The 14,188-nt window shown below is 40.9% G+C and overlaps 1 pseudogene; it reads right to left on the reverse strand.

The window, feature by feature from the left end:
* Window positions 1-186: 186 nt before the first annotated feature.
* Window positions 187-10,009, reverse strand: LOC113329674 (annotated as a pseudogene).
* Window positions 10,010-14,188: the final 4,179 nt, after the last annotated feature.

Here is a 14,188-nt window from a genome sequence, read left to right on the forward strand (position 1 = left end):
TTATATATACAGAAACTTCATGAAAGATATCACAAAACAAAAGCCTCAAGTCTAACTACTAAAAGCATCTGGCAAAATATATCACATTCAGATGAGACTAATAAGGCTTCAAAAAAAAGGCAAAAAAGTAAATACCAGTTTAGTTGATTTTCTCCACAAAAACATCTGGTACATCATAAACATATTCTAGCTACTTTGCAGGGTCTTGTCCAAATCACCTAATTCATTGCTATCCAACCACTGGGAGGCCTTGTTGACCGCAGCATCGATCTTCGATTTACCAACCGATGGTCGCTTGTCACAGATTGTATTCCTCATGTCTTTTATGTATTCCTCAAATGAGTTCCTTAACTCCGCCTTCTTCTTGGTTTCTTCATCCTCTAACTTGTATCTCTCAGCCTCTCGAGCCAATCTCTCGACCTCAGTCAATATACCATCGGCATCTATGTTAAAGCATACTGTGAACCGAGGAACACCACGAGGTGCTGGTGGAATTCCTGTCAACTTGAATTTACCCAACAAGTTATTATCACAGGTTTTACGACTCTCACCTTCATACACTGGAAAGCTGACAGCAATTTGATTGTCATACCGGGTAAAAAATTCCCTTTCCATCTTAATGGGAATGGCTGTGTTCCTTGGGATAACAACACTCATAACAAAACCCATATCATCATTTTCTGTCTCAACACCAAGAGAAAGAGGGGTCACATCTAACAAAACCAAGTCCTGCAACTTTTCATTAGCCTCACCTCTCAAAATAGCACCATATGCCACAGCCTCGTCAGGGTTGATGCTCTTGCACAGTTCTTTCCCATCAAAGAAATCCTGCAATAGAGATTGCACCTTTGGAATTCTAGAGGAACCACCAATGAGTACAATTTCATTAATGTTGTTCTTGTCCAATTTCATCATCTTTGATCCCCATGGAGAAATGGGTGGGTGAAGGTAGTGGTAGCCATATAGCATTACAAAACAGCCTACACCTATACAAAGATTACAATCTCAAGGAATCAATAGCTGAATCCCATTTGTGGGGCACATTGCCGAGTGTAGTTTGGGCATATGAAATATTTTTGTGTTTGCTGAACACCGAATCTGAGACTACTAAAAGATAGCCATACGCCGGCTAAACGGGTTACATCAGGTTTAACCCAGTTGTAGAGGTAATAACTAGTATAAATATAAATTTATAACTGCACATGCACCCATGTTAATGACATTATCGTTGTTAGTAGGGATCAATATTCTACTTATCCGATTTCCTAAATCGGTTTTCTCATTATATGTATTGTTCTTGTCCAATTTAGTAGCATGACGCTGAGAATCACTAAAGTAAGCCGGGACAGTGATAACAGCATCCTTAACAGTTGACCCAAGGTATTCTTCAGCAGTTTGTCGCATCTTAGCGAGCACCATGGCAGAGATTTGTTCAGCCGAAAACAATTTATTTTTTCCCTTGTAAATGACTTGAATCATTGGTTTGCCATCTAATCCAGCAATAACTGTGAAAGGCCATACTTTGATATCTCTCTGAACAAACTTATCATTGAACGTTTCGCATCTACAAAACATAAGATAGACTCACAAAATGATCTCTAGATGGTAACTCTAAGAAAGATTAATGACTCAAAAGTACTATAGTCAATCAAATTCATGAGATTCTATTATGCAATAGTAGACATCAAAATGAGAAAAATGAACTAAAGAAGTGGAAATACTTTACGAAAAACGGCGTTGATAGGATTAAGAGCAGCTTGATTTGTGGCACCATCTCCAATCAAACGTTCAGTTTTAGTAAATGCAACATAAGATGGAGTAGTCCTATTTCCTTGATCATTTGCAATAATCTCAACACGGTCATGTTGCCATACTCCAACACATGAATAAGTTGTCCCCAAATCTATTCCAATTGCTGCTCCTTTTCTTCCGACTTTTGTTTTCTCAACCATTGATTGTGTAGGTACACGAAATAGGTTCGCCACGTGTTGGACATAAAGGGAAGAAATAGGGATAGAAAATCTCACTAAAAGATCCCAGTCAGAAACTTGTCAATTCAGAATTATCTCGTCGTCGATCGCCCTTACGAAGTACAAAGAAAGTGCGTTCGGAAGCGAGGAGACTCGCACCAAGTTGAAGTATCCAACAAGATATCAAGGACGAAGTCGTAAGGGACGAAGTAAGATTACTTGGCTGAAAAGACAAGCCACGAGATAGTTAAATTATGGAGCAAGAAAGAAACAGGTGTCCCGACAAGCCCATGTGAAGTTAGCGAAAGAAGGGGAAAAACTTTATGGAAAACCGTTTGGGCGAAGTGTAAAGCGCTATTGCGAGAACGTGACGAGATAAAATGAGCTGTGTTCCATTAGGATTAGATGGCCTATAAATAGAGGTCCTTGGGCAATGTATTGGGGATCGAATTTTGGGGAGAGTGGGAGAGCTAAGTCTAGAGTGAGATTAGGGTTTCCTTGTATTCAAGAACTTTTATCTTTGTCACCTTGAATGATTCATCAATAAATATTTATGTGTTTATATTACTTAGTATGTCATAGATCTTGGTTACTAAATTGTGTGTGTGCTACTGGGTTTCCAGTAGTTACATTATGGCGTCCAGAAACAAGGAACTTAGATTGGGGATTCATCATCATCTAAGGAGTGGAGAGACGCTGAAGTTGTAGGAGAGAGGGATCTTAGTGAGACGTCCCTTTTAAGACTAGGGTTTAAAGGATAGCTGATATTGAAACTAGGATAAGTTGATGACTAGAACACCAGATCGAGCGGCACACATGATAGCGACGAGGAGAAGCAAACGATTGCAGGCTAAAAGAGGAGGAAGAATGGAAAGAGGAAGAACATCACCTGCAGGAGAGAGACAACGCGTGAACCAGCGGGAGACTGAGGAGGACAGCAAAGATCATTTTCGAGAGGGTTCTGCACACACTTCTGACATGGACACATCGTAGAATAAGAAACGACTCGTGAGGAATTGGAGGAGAATATCGGTGAAGAAGAAATGACGTTGGATCAGTTGAGGAAAACGATCCGTCTTGAAAGGGAACGAGATAGGGATCTAGCGGAGCAGCATGCCCGATTGACGAGGAAAAATGCCAGGTTAATGCTACAGAATCGTCAACTGAACGAAGAAGCGGTAGATGGCGCCGCAGATTCGGAGGTGAACGTGATATCATCAGGAGAAGAAGAGTTACGACAAAGGAGATACACCCGCGAGGACGATAGAGGAGAGCGAAGAAGGAAGCGACGAAGAGAAAACAGTGAAGAGAGAAGACTAAGAAGAGCATTGGAAATGTCAAGATGGGAAGATCAAAGGCGAAGATATGAAGAAAAGCAGAAGCATGAGGAAAATGAAAGGAGAAGAGAAGATGAAAGACATCTCGAATTCAACCGGAAAGAAGAGGAAGAAAGGAGACATGGTGAAGGAAGGCTCGGTGTAATGAGAGGAGACCGTTGGGAGAGAAACGGAGGGAACCTGAACCAGGAAGTCTTGGATGAGTTGCGAGATATGAGAACACTAATACAGAATTCGCGAAGAGGCAGCAGAGTGCATATGGCGGAGGAAATAGAAGAGGCCGATAAATCTCCATTTACCTATGAGATAATATACGCGGACATCCCAGAGAAATGTGTGCTACCAACTCTACCAAGCATATTCAGCGGATCTGAGAGTGTTGTGCAGCACTTGAAACAACACACCCTTTCGTTGATGCAATGGGGACGAAATGATGCGGTACTTTGTCGATACTTCCCCGCGAGCTTGGCCGGAGAAGCGTTGACCTGATTTGATGGGCTACTAGAAAGATCGATTTCATCGTTCAAAGACTTAAAGAGGATATTCCTGACCACTTATATAACTAACAACATGTTGAGGACAGGAATTGAAATTCTATTCAATTTGAGAAGGAGACCTACAGAAAGCCTGCGAGGATTGGTGACGAGGTGGAGAACGGTATGAAGCGAGCTTGCAGGGAGAGATGACGAGAAAAATTTCATCTTAGATTTCGTGAATGCTTTAACCCCAACTGACCTGTTATACACTCAAATATTCATTATTCGAAACTCTTTGACGATGAATGAATTGAGAGAGTACCAAGAGGAGTACGAAGCCTTGGAAGAAAAGCATTGGCAAGTTAGCGAAGTGGCACCGATTCCAACGAAAGAAGGAATTTCAAGGCTATTACCAAGTACAATGCATGTCGTGGAGAGCCTTCAACTCCAGTCCCAGTGAAGCTTGTAGCTGTATCAAGTGGAGATCAAGAATGGATCGATCAACAAAGGTATGAGGAGTCAAGACGGAGGAATTACGATCCACGAAGTTACAATACAGGGTATCAACAAAGGAATAATCAAGGGCCTAGATTTAGAGAGCGGAGACCAAATGCACCAGATTTCTAGGATTTGAAACTCCCTAGGATTAACACGACTGTGGAAAAGGTATGGGAGGCAATAGTGTTCACAAAGGAGATCCCACCACCACCCAATTTGGGAAGAGAGCCACCCCCAAGGACCAGGAGTCATGAGTTCTGCAAATATCATCGTTTTCATGGGCACGACACAAAGGACTGTCGAAACATTCAACGAATTATACTTCGTCTGATAGAGCATGGAAAACTCGCACATTTTCTAGAAGGCTATGTGCCACCACCATCACCACTTAGTGATAATCAGTAGATATACCAAATATAAATAGATCGGGAAGCACAAAAGCCAAACTGTAATACGACAATACATGCAGTGAAGAGCATCCAAAATTTCCATGACAACATACTTAAAAGGGTACATAAGAGGGACTTTGAAGGAAACGAAATATTCAGCGTTACCACAAGAGAACCATTGGAGGAATGGAAGAAAAGATAAATAACGTTCTCAGCAAAGGATGCACCCGAAGGAGGAAATTCTCACACAAACCCCTTGGTTTTAACCCTGAATTTTGGGAAGTACTCAAAGTGGGAAGAAAATCAAGCCGTAAAGAAGAAAATATGGGCGATTGACAGAATTTTGGTAGATACGGGGAGCTCGGTCGATATACTCTTTTATCATACCTTTAGAAACATGGGGTACAAGGACTCAGATCTCGTGCATTCAACGTACAACATATATGGGTTTAATGTAGTTGCATCTAAGCCGAAAGGAGAACTAGTTGTAAAACTTTTCGCCGGCGAGCTGGAAACGAAAGTCACAGTCTGTGTGATAGACATAGACTCACCGTACAATGCTCTCATAGGGAGACCATGGATACACGGGATAAAAGGGATTGCATCTACATATATATCATCAGGCAATACGATTTCCCATGCCAAGTACGATTGGAGAAATAAGAGGAGATCTCCTGGACGCGCAAGATTGCATCAAGAAGGATGTTCATAATTATGAGGAGAAACAAAGAAAGAAAATCGAGCAAAAGAAGAAGGCGTGCGAAGAAAGAAGAGCGGTTCAACTGATGGTATTAACAATCGGGACATGTGAAGGAAAAAATGACGAGTGATGGTGCTAAGGAACGCGGTATGACTCCAGAAAATGGAGGTCAAGATGAGGTAAAGCAAAGTGTAAAGGGAAAGAAAGGAAAAACGGCTGAAGGAAGCGAGACATCGAGAAGTGAGAAAGAAACCCATATTGTTAAAGAAAAACGAGCCCCACGAGGAAGAGCAAAGATAAACACTTCTAAGCATAAAAAGGAGTTGAAACAAGAGGCTGATGAAAGCTTTGAATTGCGTGATCCTCTAGGTAAAGGGAAAGAGGCTTACGAGAAAGAAGAAATGAAGCGATTGAAGTAAGAACTCTATCAAGAAAGACGAAAGAGAGAAGACTTAGTGAGGGAACACATAAGGTTGGAAAGGCAAAATGAGAAGCTTATAATTAAGAACAATCATTTAAAAAGGAAGAAATAGGGGAGTACTGCGCAAAGATGAGAATATGCTCCGAAAAGGTTAGCTGAAGGATGTCGCGACTATCAGCGAGATAACAAGGGGCGAGGGGAACAAAACGAACGAGAATACTTAAAGAGATCCATATAGAATAGCATGAGGGAATTCAGAGCAAAACAGTATCTAGTGCAGCAATCGACGGTGGCCAGCAGGAGAGGAAACAATACTCAAATAATAGGAAGATTTAGTGCGCTCATTCATCTATGCGTTTTCAACAAAGCAGCCACCATTCACGACGTTATCTAAGGTCGGAAACGAAGTAAAGATGACGAAATTGAAAAGATATCATTCTCAGCACATTCGCATGGAAAAAGAACACTGATAATCGAGGAAGAGTGATATAAACCAGATGAATGTACTTAATTCAATCTATCAATTGATAATGTATCAAATTTCAAAAGGATAGCAATGAATTTTATGAATTTTGATAAATCCTATCACGAATATGAATTTCATAAGAGCAAGGTAAGACCTCACATTAGGAGGCAAATAAGATTCATGAAAAAATCAGTTTCTAGGGAAACATAAAACCTTCGCCTAGGAAGGCTGAAAATCTACGGCATGCACCCTAGTTCGCATGAAAGTGAAAGAGGCAAGACCTAACGCATGTTGTGAACAACTCTCAGAGAGATAAGCTAGGGGCAATGATAAGACATATCCGCCGAGGGTCCTTTTTTTATGACGGCCTTCAGTAAGGGGTGCAGAAATAGGACCAAGGCGCCGACATATTCGGTTGAGCTGTGGGTGCCTGGGACGTATGGAGCATTACCGGCCATGTATGTATGGAAAGTCTTGTCTACGATGCACTCGATCCCAAAGAAACCTCACTTAAGGTGTAGCTTCGTAACCCCAAGCCGTATCGGCGAAGGTGATAAGAAGTCACGAAAACAACTAACTATCGTAATAACTGGATGAGATGAGACCAACATGCATGTTAGGGTTAACCTCCTTGAAGGGGAAATCAGGGGGAATATAAAGGGATGGCACCCTTAAGATTAGGGAGCTGTGTGACCAAAAAAGACGGCAATGTCATGGGACTAACATTCATGGGAATGGCTAGGCCTGTCGCATTGTCGCGAGATGGGAACAAAACAAATGTTAAGACGAGGTTGAGGGATTATTATTTGAAAGAGGAATAAGCGCCTGAGACTTCGTCGAATTAAAATCCTTCAAAAATGATGAGGCAAAATAAGACCTTGTATAAAGTAACATATAACAATCAGAAAGTGAATAAGAACGAAAGGCGGCGAGATAATTCTTGGAAGGTAAAGGAAAAAGGTAGCAAAGGTAAGGCTGCCAGAGGAAAATAATATTTTTTACATTTTATGTTCTTCTTTAACATTATCCACGCGAGACTTAGCGTTTCGCCCGAAGAGAAAGGCAAGAGGCAAAGGCAATAGCAAATAACATAAGAAAGCCGAGGATGAAGACAACATGAGAGATGTAGACGAAATACAAGATAAGATGGAGCGAGAAACTTCATGAAGGATTTAGAAAGGTCGAGGCACTGCTGGGGAGGTATCGATTAACTATACACCCTACCTCGGAAACACATAAAAGAATAAGAGGCAAGTATATACTTTAAATTTCATTATTCCTTTGAGTATACCCACGGTAAGTATATACTTGGAAAAATAGAAAATCATGGTGATAACATAAAATTCAATCAAATTTCTACCCAAAAAATTTAAAATATTTTGCCCCCCAAGATTGGAAGCACCCAAAAAGATAAATTGTTTCCAAAGTAATCAAGCATAAAACCAAAATATGAAAGAAGAAAACTAAGACTGTTGCTGAATAAGAAAGTCGTCAATAACTGTTTTCTCAGGGATTTCATCACCCGTTTCAGCAAGACCAGCACCAGTACTAGCGGAGTTACCCTTGGACTTTTCCTCCTCAACCTTAGTATCATCGATCTTTTGCTCCTCGCCATTTTCAGTGAGCCTATCTTCTTAACTCGAGATGACCTTATCATCCTTTGGTTGCTCGTCATCAGAGAACACCTCCAGAGGAAAAGTAGGATGAGGAAGACCCTGCTCGTCGCAGAAGTTGCCGAAAAGAGAGACCAGATAGTTCTGAGTATTCTTGCGAGCACACTTCGCTACCTTCGCAGAAGTCTCAATCATCTCATCCATATCAACGTTCAAATCATCGACCTCATTCATGAGACGAGAAACCTCTGTGTGAAATTCATCCCTTTCATGAGAAAGGTGAAGGACTTGGTTCTTATGGCGTTCTTCAGATTCTGCAAAAAAAAAAAAAAAGCTTCATCAGAAACTGGAAGTTTGACATCATCAATAATATTTCGCACTGCACCTAAAGCTACCTTCCATCTGCAAAATAGTGGTTATCAAGGTTCCTTGGACGTCGGTATACAAATGATCCAGCCTGGATATCGCTAGATCCGAATCTTGAAGTTGGACACACGTCTCATGATATGCATTGTCCCAACCTTTACCATGGCCAGATTTCGAAGTATCTTTATCAGATTGAATGATAAGAGCACCCTTGTTTTGGAGAGAATCTGCGGACTTGGCTTGAGAGGAAGATTTGATGGACTTCGGGCGAGAGGATTTATCTAGCTGAGACTGAAGGAGTTCCACTTTCTTTTTCAGACAGTCAATCTCTTCGTTTAGACCATCTACCTTATTACGAGACTTGCGAAGATCAATCACAACCTTATTTTTGTTAGTGATCACGCGCTCGTTATCTTCTTCCAATCTCTTGTAGGCAGTTAATGACGAGGAATGAAGATTCTGCGAAGTGAGGAGGGAATTGTTGACTCGTTGAACTTCCATCTTGAGGCGCTCATTGTCATCATGAAGATGGTGATTCAGCTCCTCATTACGAGAACAGTCAATGGACAAACGATCTACTTGCGAAAAAAGCTTTTCGACCTTCCCATTTAAAATTGTGTTCTCGGACACATAACAATCATTTTGGGTCATGGGGTTCATGTTCTCAGCACGAAGATATTCTAATGAGGCGGATGCTTCGGAGGCAATCGTTTGGCGTTGGATGCACCGAGCTTGATGAAATACGAAATAATAAAATAACAAGAAGTAAAGACAAAGGCAAAAAACGAATCTGCGAGGGGAGGGAACTTACTTAGAAACTTCTATATCTTATAACTTTTCCTGTTGGAGTGCCCATTCTCCTATTTGAGCTCATTTTCCAAAGTTTTGATTTGAGCTTCATCCTTTTTGGCTTTCTCGCGGACCAGTATAATCTCCACGAGACTGGACATATGACGATTGACCTCTTGTAAATCAAAGAACCAAAAGTTAGAAGTAAGCCTCGGAGTGAGATGGAGGTCGAACTGAGGAGATACAAAGGATTCACCTGGCACATTAAGGCGGAATGTTGCTGGAGAGACAAGTTCATAGAAGCGTTCAACATCACAGAAGATCTTGGGAAAAAAAATCGTCAGAACTAAAGGTCACCAAGGATTCTAAGGCACGGGACCTCAGAGCTGGGTCTTGGCGAGCTTTGTCATAAACCTCCCGAAGAAACTTCATGTCAGGATCATAAATGAGGTTAGACATCGCCGACGAAGCCGCTTGCGTCTTCTTCTCGCTGGCAGAAGGATCCTCAGTGGGCTTCTTGGGGTGCTCAGCCTTGGGAAGAACAGGAGGATCAACTACTTTGGGAAATGCGGTCGCACGAGGCTGAGAAGGTTGAGGCTTGGGTGGAGTAGAGAGGCTTTTAAGTATGGCAGATTTTGGAACTGCGGTCAAAGCAGCTAGATCCAGGACCTTATGTTGCCTCTTATGCTCGCCTAAAGGAGGGGCACTAGTCTGCGAAATAACACGATTAGCAGGAAAATGGATAAGATTTCGAATCAAGCGAGGTAGTAATGATGAAGAAGTTGAATATCTGAGAAGAAGGAGAAGGCGGAGCAGGGTGATCACGTCTTTTTCGCCCCTTTGACGACCCCGAGGTCGGCTGCTTAACAAGAGGAATATCGTCTGCAAGGAGAAAAGGATTAGGATTTAAAGATATCACGAGAAGAAAGTTATAGGCGATATAGATACCTGTTTGGGAGTTGAGGACTTGGTGGTTACAACCATTTCTTTGCCCGCCCTGAGAAAGCTAGCGGCATGCATTGCGAACTGAAAGAAAGGAGGAATATGAGAACTAATCGAATCCCAAAGCAAGGAAGATCTTAAATAAAAAAGTCATACCTCGGCTGGCACAGACCACCGAAGCCTCCAAGGGTCGCAACCAGTGAGGTAGCAATGTTTAGAAAGAGGGCCTTGGCGAGGAAACCTTTTCTCGTCAAAACCCCAAACAAAAGGACCACCCACCACCATAGGAAACATCGCCCAATCATCGTCACAAGAAAGGCGAAGTTGGGAATCCACGTCTAACAAGAGAGTTTTGGTCGGAGCCACAACAGTCTTTCGAACAAGCTCAATGCACCACTCCTGGTGATATCTCATGTTTGTAAACTTCACCGAATAGTTATCCACGAAGGAATCCACGTTGAAATCGCGAGAATCGAATTCTTCAGCCACTGATGGAACCTGCGAGATACCACTATCAGAACGGATTTTAAACTCGTTGGAGATGCGAATTGCGTTACCGGAAAGCTGAAAAGCCCCGCACGATAGCTTTCCATATCCTGAGAACGTGGACATGTGGAGAATGTGGCGGCTAGGGAATCCGAAGAGGTTCTTATTCCATTCTCATATGACTCGAATATAATAAGAAAAGGCAAAATGTAGGTACATGAAATAGGTTCGCCACGTGTCAGACATAAAGGGAAGAAATAGGGATAGAAAATCTCAATAAAAGATCCCAGTCAGAAACTTGTCAATTCAGAATTATCTAGTCGTCGATCACCCTTGCGAAGTACAAAGAAAGTGCTCGCAGAAGCGAGGAGACTCGCACCAAGTTGAAGTATCCAACAAGATATCAAGGACGAAGTCGTAAGGGACGCAGTAAGATTACTTGGCTGAAAAGACAAGCCACGAGATAGATAAATTATCGATCAAGAAAGAGACAGGTTTCTCGACAAGCTCATGTGAAGTTAACGAAAAAAGGGGAAAAACTTTATGGAAAACGGTTTGGGCGAAGTGTAAAGTGCTACTGCGAGAACGTGACGAGATAAAATGAGTTGTGTTCCATTAGGGTTAGATGACCTATAAATAGAGGTCCTTGGGAAATGTATTGGGGATCGGATTGGGGAGAATGGGAGAGCTAAGCCTAGAGTGAGATTAGGGTTTCCTTGTATTCAAGAACTTGTATCTTTGTCACCTTGAATGATTCATCAATAAAGATTTCTGTGTTACTTAGTATGTCATAGATATCTTGGTTACTATCATTGTGGGTGTGCTACTGGGTTTCCAGTAGTTACAGATTGAATTGATATAAACTAAGTTGTGAATAAAAGAGGAAAAAGTGAAGTTTTTGAAGATCGAGAATAAGGGCTTTAGAGACAGAAGTAAGGAAAATAAAAATAGGGGTTTTTGTGAGAGTTGTAAGAGAGAGATGGTGAAGAAATTTGAGCTTTTTTACAGTAATTTTATTTTGTGGGTTTTAATGTGAGAGAGTTTCTTTCTGTAAAAAATTGTAAATTTTGATTTTTAGAGACAGATGAAGTGTTATTTCAGTCATTGAAATGATTTACACTTAGGTTTGCAATGATAAAAGAGAAACAAGTGAGGTTTCTTAAGATCCAGAATAAGGGTTTTACAGGCAGAAGTAGAGAAAATGAAAATTGGGGTTTTTGTGAAAGTTGTAAGAGAGAAATAGTGAAGCAGTTTGGGGTTTTTCAGAGTAATTTTGGTTTGAGTTCAGGGTTCGTTTTGGTTTGAGAATTTTGAGTTTCAGAGAGAGAGAGAAAGTGGTGTTTTCGAGACAAATGGAAACTAAAAAGACGGGGTTTTATCCGAAGGATAAGAGGGTCAACTGATTTTACTACCATGGTCCATGATGTACCACGGGTCCACCTAGCTTTCTTTTTTTTTTTTTTTTTTTTCATGAACTAGGTTTTTTCTTTTTTCGAAAGGGAAAATTGTATTAAGAGGAAAAAAAGAAAAAGGGGAGTTAGTCTAACCAACATGGTACAAACACAGAGCAAATTGCAAATCTCCACAGACTAAGATTGCCACAAGACTGCACCTCACCAAAATGCGCCCCACGGCCCCCACCAAACTGACAGGATACCAAAAACTAGTATAGAAAACCATCGGTTCTGCACCTGCAATCACTAGTTAAGCCATCTCTCGCCAAATCTGTGAACATCAGCCAACAACACCACTTAAAATACTGCCTCCCTTAACAGCAGCCACCGACACCAGATGAGACCTAAAAATCCGATTAACGAAACCAACAACACCCTCTAAGAAGCTACTGCACCAACCAAAGACCCTCAAGCAATACTAACAAGTTATACATATGCACAGAAAGCTCCCAATTGTGCAATATTTGGCTATTATCCATGAAGCTAAAAGTGTCAGAATCGCAACTCCAAAGAACCAAAGTCTGCTTATTATGGATCATGACTTCATCCACATCTTTAGGTCTTCCACCAAACACTCTATTGTTTCTTATTTCCAAACATTCCATATGATTGCATAATGGAGAATATTCCACATTTTATTGCATCTACCGTTCAGAACATTCCCACTCCATGCTTCAAAAAGTTGCAGAATGGACTTGGGAACAAGCCAAGAAATGTGCAATGGTTTGATGAAATAATCCCACCACTGGAAAGAGTACACAATGTATTAGCATGTGTTCGGAAGTCTCCGTAATTACATTGCAGAAAGGGAATACGATGCTCTGTAATTCTACCCCTCTATGTCGCAGCATAGTTCGCGTAGGTAGAGAGTTGTGGAAAATTTTCCATAGCAGGAAGCTAACTTTTGGAGGAACATAGTTTTTCCATAAAAACTTTGAAAAAGAGCAGTCCGGAGCATTGCTCACCATAGAGTCATAACACATCCTAACACTAAAGTTGTTTGGAAACTCGACTTCATCTTCTCCCTCCACCAGATTTGGAACATCTCCAAGATCCCGTCTCAACAAATACCACTCCATCCGCTCGTTATCATTAAGCCTATGCCTAAATTCTCCATGCCATCTGCCATCTCTTATCATTTCTGCAAGAGTAGCTTGTTTCCGAGAACAAGCTTTGTAAATTACAGGGAACATATCCTTTAAACACCTGTAAACCAACCACCTGTCTAGCCAAAACCTTACACCTTTCCCATTTTTAATCTTAAAAGTTATTAGATTATTAGCTTCCGGCACCACCTTTACTACATTTTTCCATATTCTCCTTCCTTGAGGCGTGTTATCATCGACAGGCATAACCATTTTCATTTTTGCTTTCGTCTTATGCTGAATAATCTTTCTCCACTATGCGGTCTTTTGATTTGAGAACCTCCAAATCCATTTAACAAGCAAAGATTTATTTGTGATTCTAAAGCTTTTAACTCCTAACCCCCCTTCTCCTTTGACAGTGAGATCTTTGGCCAAGCAACTAACGCCATTTTTCTTTTACCTTCCACAACACCCCAAAGAAAATTTCGCATTAGTTTTATCATCTTTTTCTCTACAGAAACAGGTGGATGTAAAAGTGACAAAAACAGGTAGATGTAAAAGTGACAAATAATAAACTGGTAAACTTGCTAAGCAGCTCTTAATAAGTACCAATCTACCCGCTTGATTCAAAAATTTCTTTTTCTATGTGGCCAGCCTTTGCTCCATATTTTCTAATAAGCATGTCAAGATATTTTATTGGCGACGTCTCCCTTTTACATCCTAACTCTTTGGCCAAAGTATTAATGGACGCGTCAGCACCAACATTCACCATCGTACTCTTGTCTAGATTAAATTTCATCCCAGTTAGAGTTTCAAATATAGACAAAATTATGAAAAGCCTTATAATTTCCTCCGTGTTTGCATCAATAAAGATGAGAGTATCGTCTGCAAATTGCAAGTGTGAAATCATACTCCCCGTTTCCTTCACCTTAAAACCGTGAATTTGTTCTCTTTCGACCGCATCATCCATCAATTTAGATAGGATTTCGACGACCAAAAGAAAAAGATAAGGGAATAATGAATCACCTTGTCTCAGTCCTTTAGATATTTTGAATCTCTCTGAAGAGCACCCATTAACAAGGACCGATAAATAAGAAGAGAAGACACACCATTTTATCCAATCCATTTATCTCCGAATCCATGCTTTTTAAGAATACAGAAAAGAGACTGCCAATCAAAATCTTTCTCCATATTGA

Source organism: Papaver somniferum, unplaced genomic scaffold (assembly GCF_003573695.1).
Source record: "Papaver somniferum cultivar HN1 unplaced genomic scaffold, ASM357369v1 unplaced-scaffold_117, whole genome shotgun sequence".
Classification (NCBI taxonomy): domain Eukaryota; kingdom Viridiplantae; phylum Streptophyta; class Magnoliopsida; order Ranunculales; family Papaveraceae; genus Papaver; species Papaver somniferum.